Below are 7,137 nucleotides of genomic sequence, written 5' to 3'. Positions count from 1 at the left end.
CTCTTTAATGTGCTCACAATGAAAAGAGCGGTTTAAATAACAGGTAAGTTTACCTTGCTGGTCCTCACTGGGTTACTGCATGCGCTCATGTTGAAGTTATAATGTTATTATAACCCAGAGTTCCTAATGCTCCTGGGGATTCAGCTAAGGTTATTCATGTTTAATGTAACTTTTAATAGATAGAATGAAAACAGTCGTTACCTACTGCAGGTGAGTTTACTTAGCTGACTGGGTTATTGCTTACTGACTCACATCAGTTTTATATGCATCTTATTGTGCCTCTCACTTGTTATTAGCTGTGTTTTACCTAAACTCAGTCATTTATTTAAGGTGTAGGCTTGATTAAAAAAACTCAGACTGTGTCATAAAGAATGAAGCAGTTAAACAAGCCTAAGATTAATAAGTACTAACTGTGACATTTTACTTTTACAGGTGGTACTAAGAGATTCCAGTCCTGTGGAGCTGCTGCATCACAGCTGCACATGTGTGGCTGGAGCAGCTTTATGTAACCTCTGTGTAGCCTTGCTTTTCCAGTCAGCACATTATTCCCAGCTGAAGGTGCCTGTGGTCCCCCCTATGCTAAGCTGTACTGAGGGAGAACAACAGTGGCACAAGCCCAGAACGTTGGTAAGGGCCAAAAAAGGACATATCTATCTGTTGCACACTCATTATACACATGTTGGTGATGTTTTCTAAACTATATACTGCCTTATTTGATAGGGTATAAAACCAGGACCCGTGGATAAGATGGCTGTTTTATCTGCGAAACCAAAGTGTGGAGGAACAAGAGAGGGTGTAAGGTAAAACCTGCATATTCTGCATGAATGTTTGAATGATAATATGTGTATGGCATTTATGTAAACTATTATGCTTCACACAGGAGCACACTCTACAAAGGCCTCAGTGGAGATTTACCTGATCTCTCTGTCCTTCAGGTAGGGCTAACAGGATCAAACTTCAAGGGACGGTATGACATGATGTCAACTTAAATTGATATACATACACTAGTATTTCACAATTTTATACAGAGCTGTGCACAGAAGGGTTCTCCATTACAAAATTATTTGTAGGGACAATGGCCCCATACACAATGAGCCCCATCTGTACATGTTGCTCATTGAAATATTGCATTGAAAATATGTCTATGGTATTATAATAATGCTTTTTTACATGCTTAGGTGACAGAAGTCTATAAGAACTTCTCCATCAGTTCTGATGTTCCTCTGGTTGACTCTGCCCTTGGCCCAGTTCAAGCTGGAAGCCCATTGTCCTACCAACAACCAGATAGAGTGAAGAAGGACCTGTCCTTCCATGCTGCCCCACCACCTCCTTCTCTGCCTCTTCAGAATTACCACCTGCAACCACCTAATTGCATGTTTGTCTGTAGTGAAGCACAACAGCTACACCTTAAAAGTCTTGAGATCAGTTGGGACATGGCACACAAATTTGAATGTGCTACCAGATAACAAAGTTCATGCAGTGAATGGCATCAGTTAAGGAGGCCTAGACTGACTGCCTCACGGTTCAGGGAGATCTGTCAGGTCAGAGAGAGTAATGAAGACAATCTGGCTGACCGGATACTGCAGGGAACCTGTCAGACTGCAGCTATGAAGAGGGGCCTTGAATTGGAGGCAGATGCCATCTGGGAGTACTGTCAGATGAAGAGGTTCAACCACTACCCTTGTGGATTTGTAATTCGCCCTGATGCCCATTGGCTAGGGGCATCTCCCAATGGGTTAATTTTTGACCCTTCAGAGCCTTGTCAGTTTGGTTTGATTGAAATGAAATGTCCCAATGTTAAAAGCTACGTTTACTGCCCATATCTCAGAATGAATTCAGGCAAACGTGAGCTCACATGCTTATTACGCACAAGTGCAAGGGCAGATGCTAATAACAGGAATGAATTGGTGTGACTTTGTTTTCTCAGCTGAGGAAGACATACTAATTCAAAGAATTTACAGAGACAGAGACATGTTAGATGTCATCAAGGAGAAGGTAGACTGGTTTATTTCCATGTCTACATGCAGAAATGCATGTAATGTGTGCAAATCCAGTCACCATGCACAATGTAATAATGTAATGTAATGTGATGTAATGTAAATGTTTATTTTATAAACTTGTATAAATTTATGATGCAACACTGAATGTAGTGACTTGATTTTAACAAAACAACAAACATACCTATAAACCGGTGTGGGGCTGCTATGCCAGTACTTGGTTGACAAATTATCATCTGTGAGGTGGGTCCACTGAATGAGAAGGAGACTCAGCAGACATCCGTACAAGTACAATGTATTTATTCACAATCTTCAACCAAACCCTGTGCAACTTCAAAAACAACTCTCCTGATGCTTCCTCATCCTCATCATCATTATCATTTTAAACTTCATACCTGGGGGGGGTCTCCCATTGTAGCAAAGTGCAGCTGAGCGCGTTCAATCAACCCGCCGCCCGGGAGTGGAGGGAGGGGGGGAAGGGACAACCCAGGCAGTGAATCATCGGGGGAGATGCATCTGTAGTGGTGTACTTGAGTGTGGTGCATGTGTGTGCGCAGTAAGTGAGCATGTGAACTTTGTCCCAGTTCACCTAATGATAGTGGGCGTCCTTGGGAGCTGATCCAGGTAAAAGTCCACCGCCCGTGAGGAGGGTGGGGGGACTGAGCATCCGTCAACATAACATTCCAGGGAGCTTTTTAACCAGCCATCCAAGGCCAGTACAGGGAGCCGAATTTGATAACAGCATTTGTTTTGGTTTCAGTCCAGAGCTGTTTCGTCTGCCTTAAGTCTATCAGTGGTCCCACTGGCGACTCTCCAATCATCCGAATCATCCAAGTTGGTGTCCACCTTACGTACAAGCTCAGAAATCGCAACCAGCTTGCCATCCAGAACTGGAATAGCCTCCAGTTTACGATTTAGCTCCTGCAACGCCAAAGTCTGATTGTTCATAGCTCGACACACACCGGCACAGAAATCCGGCAGCTTGCCAGTGACCGCCGACAGTCTCCGAATTTTGCGATATGCCAGGAAACCGCCAGCTCCAAACAGCAGAAACCCAGTTATCATGAATCCGAATGTATAGATGTCTTCAGCGTCCTCGACAGACAGGATAGACAGGCACATGACTTTCCACACTCCCCAGGAATCCATCACATATCCAGCCGAAAACATTCCGCCAGGACAAACCGGCTCCCCTACACCTGTTTTCCGGTTCGAATAAATTTGGTTGATTGCATTTAGGGACCAAATGATCAAATCCATAGTTCAAGATTTGAGTTTTGGAAAGAAATGCAAAGAGAGACTCAGAGATGACAGGACAAGTAGCAGGGCAGAGTGGGGAGGAGGGAGGGAGAGGAAAAGCGTCTGCCTTCATCGAGAGCCAGACTGCGAGCAATGGACTGCATCTTCAGAACATCCACCTCTGACATTTGTGTCCTCTTGGAGAGAAAGGCAGGATGATCAACAGTCCCAGGTACAAGGTTATCCACCAAGAAACCCTTGTCAACCATGATGGCGAATGTCAGGTGTTAAGAGTGATGTAATCCCTGACTGCCGAAAGACCTCCTTGTCGCTCATGGATCCCTCAACGAGCGCTGACACAAATGTCAGGGCTCCGTGGGGGGACATTCCCACCATGGCCTTGAAGGTGCAGTGGGACTTGTAGTGGGAAAAGACCTCACTCTGGAGGAGCAGAGATGAAGGAGTCTGACAGCGTAACTCTGTGCAGTCAAGGACCACATGTGTATCGCTGTAGCTGCCATTAAAGTCCTATGGAAGACTGGCTTTCACAGCTGCAGGAGACATCCATGTACATACCGAGCCCAGTAGGCTGTAGAGAAAGTTGGCCCAGGTCACAATAATTTGGCTGACTGTTGCTCGATGGATGTTGAATCTATGACCCAGCTCCCTCTGGGTACAGCCAGTGGACAGATATGAGAGAAAGAGGAAAAGTTAATCTATTGGCAGCAGTTTCAGTGGGGAAATGTTAAAAATTAAATTCAGTTCATAATAATATTTTCATGGATGTTTGAATTTGTGTATGAGCCTGCTACTTACAGTCGGTCTGGTTACAGGGCTTTCAGTTGTTGTGCTTGTTGTTTTCCTTGCTTTGGTGCTGGTGACCCTAACCATTTTCACTGTAGCAGCACTGATCAGCTCCCAAAATGCCATCAGATGCTCATATGAGGGGAATCTAAAATACAAGATACAGTATTGTAGTTGGAATTAGTTATCATACAAGCTCAATTATAGATTAAGAAGACAGAGAAAATAATTCACTAAAACTAACAATAGATGCAATCACTTACAGTAATGTCAAATGTTTATCTTACAAATACTAACTTGATTGATTGGTTGTAGATATCTTACCTGGTGTAAAATCTCATGTCCACTGGTGAGGATGCAAACCGCTGAAGTCCAAATGAGCTCTGCAGATGTAGTGTTTGGACCTGCTGTCTCAGCATCTCGAGTTCTTCATGTAACTTCTCATATTGCTCCCGGTCGACACACACTGTGGGACTTGCTCCGCAGTCGTGGTCGATGGGCATGGGGACCATAGGTTCCACAATCTCCTCCCCAGTCTCCACGGGGCCTGGTTCCAGACTTGATGTCGGGCGAGTGCGGCATTCCCAAACACCGGCCCGCGTCTTGCCGTTCGTGTACCCATTCCATTCAAACAACGATGGCACGGCGCTTGCAGCTAAAACCCGTCTTCCCTTAGCAGTAGTACGGATCTAGTCCTTTTTAAAATGTCAGCTGCATATCTTTGTATGCGGAGTTATGGAAAACCCCGTCCTCCGGATCTTCTGTAGCCACTGCGCATGGAGGCAGCTATGTTTTGGGAAGCGGTGGAAGCTTAGTTCACTATTATAACGACTCGATCCAGTACAAAGTGGCACACAGCAATGGTCGTTTGAACCACCCACTGTTTTCTGTAACTTGTATGAATTTCTGACGTTATATTTAATTGTCTTTTGTTCAGTTACAGCTCTTGTTTGTTCACTGTGACTCATATTTACCGCCGTTGTGACAGGAGCAGGAAGTAAACCAGAAACGGATCTGCGGATCACTGGGAAAAACGGAAGTACGTCACGGGACTTGTGCACAGAGCCTATTATTGATCAGTTATGGGTTTTTGTTTTTTGCATGAGTTTGGCTATTGAAATGTGTGGGTTTTTAATGCTGTGTTTTGTATTTTACTTGCTGTTACTAATTGCATGAGAGACACCTGGACATGACTGAGAACAGCTGATTTCAGTTAGGTCCCCATGCCCCCTGGCTCTGGATTGGACAATGGGTAATGAGGAGCCTGTCTTAAGGACTGAAGGAGGATGAGCAAGGGGGAAGCAGCAGATCAAGGGGTGCAGAAGTGAAGGAGGACTGAACAGAGACAAGGCTACTGTACAGGCGGGACTGAAGAAGTCAGAAAGAGCTGCATGGACCGCAGGCAGAGGACCAGAGAAGCTGCAGGATTGGCCCAGGCTAAGTAAAGGAAAGTGGAAGAGCTTGTGGATAGCACAGGCGTGTAACCTCTTTCTTCCTCCTAGAAGTTCCCTTCCTCCACTTCTTTGGAGTTGGTTTTCTTTTTAAAGAGAAGCAATTTTATTAATAAAAATGGCAAACCGTGCTCTGTGTACTCCTTCTTCGACAGTGGAAATCCTTTTTGCTGGTTTTTAGAAGAACCCTCACACTATTGTGTGACACCGCCTACTACGACACAGTTGTTTGGGATCGATCCACGGGTCCACGGCCCTCTTCGTGCTCAACTCCAAAGCGGCAGTTGGATGAAGAGGCTATCGTCCGCGGCGTAGGGGGAGCTTGGTCGGGGTGCGGAATCCCGGCTTGAGCCTCTCCAATCGCTACGCGGCCCTTGCCACGGACTCACCGGTTCCCCCAGCTGTTGCTCCAGCGGCGCAGGTGCTTCCCGACCTGGAGTCCTCCTTGGAGTTCCCGGCTCTGTCGAGAAGTGATCCAGGCTGTCCACAAGTTCCGACTGCGGGTGTGCCTCGTAGTGACACTTTGCCAGATCTGGATGATATACCGCCAAGTCCTGTGCGTAATGCTCTGCCGCCATCAGAGTCGCTCCAGTCTGCAAAATCCACCAGAGAATCTCAGTGCCGCCTTACTAAGTCTTCTGCTCGGAGGAGGTTTCTCAAGTAGGCTGTTCTGAGGCGGTCCAGTGGCCTCCCCGCTTGGACACCTCCAGTGACCGGGCTGGCCGGTCCTGTGGCTGTTCTTGCTCCGTCAGATGATCCGCCTCAGCCTGACAACTGCCCGGGCCAACAACAACATGGCAGTCCATCCAGCACCAATGCACCACCACACTCTTCCTCCCTGCCGCGTCATTAGAAACATTCGCTTTTTTAATGCAGTCACTCACTGTGTTCCTGGAGCCACAGTACCAATATTACTGAAACTTCCATCTCTCCTCAACTCTGTCCCGGCCACAATTCATAGGGTAGTTGTCCATGTTGGTACGAATGACACCACACACCAGCAATTCAAAATAACCAAGAAGGATTTCCGTGAACTTTTTTCTCTCCTTCTTTCCCACGGATTGTCCGTGTTTGTCTCTGGCCCTATCCCCACTCTTCACCGGGGCAGTGGCAGGTTCAGCAGAATCTTGTCACTTAATACATGGCTCCAGTTCACGTGCAGATCTCTTAACATGTGTTTTATTAATAGTTTTAATCTGTTCTGGGGGCGTTCATCTTTATTTCGCTCAGATGGTCTGCATCCCAACAATCTTGGTAGCCGCTTGTTAGCGGCTAATCTGCAACACGCCGTGCAGGTTTTCCCACGTGACTGACTATTTACACCACACACCCCCTCAGCACATGCTCCTTCATTGCCTGAAACCATAACACTCAACCGCCCCTTTAGCGCCCCCTGTATGCCTGACACACCACAAACGCGTCCCATAAGGACTATAATCCATGCCAGAGCCCCAAGGGCAGTCTCTAAACTCATTATACATCAAAATGTAAATCTCTGCCCACTCAGTCGTGCTGACCTGCGAGCTGTGTGCTCCAGCACTGTACGATCTGTGCTGGTGAATACTAGATCCCTTTCAAATAAAACTTTTATTATGAATGATTTTATTACTACTGTTACGGCCGCTGCTTACTGCAGGCAGCTGCGG

The 7,137-nt window shown here is 46.4% G+C and overlaps 1 long non-coding RNA gene across 1 annotated transcript; it reads left to right on the top strand.

Annotated features, from left to right (window-relative positions):
• Positions 1-549: 549 nt before the first annotated feature.
• Positions 550-929, top strand: LOC121639925. The gene is made up of 3 exons (XR_006010271.1): positions 550-627; positions 721-800; positions 881-929. It is a non-coding gene; the product is annotated as an uncharacterized LOC121639925 (long non-coding RNA).
• Positions 930-7,137: the final 6,208 nt, after the last annotated feature.

This window comes from Melanotaenia boesemani, chromosome 5 (assembly GCF_017639745.1).
Source record: "Melanotaenia boesemani isolate fMelBoe1 chromosome 5, fMelBoe1.pri, whole genome shotgun sequence".
Lineage (NCBI taxonomy): Eukaryota > Metazoa > Chordata > Actinopteri > Atheriniformes > Melanotaeniidae > Melanotaenia > Melanotaenia boesemani.
This window is presented reverse-complemented; position numbering and strand designations above follow the sequence as displayed.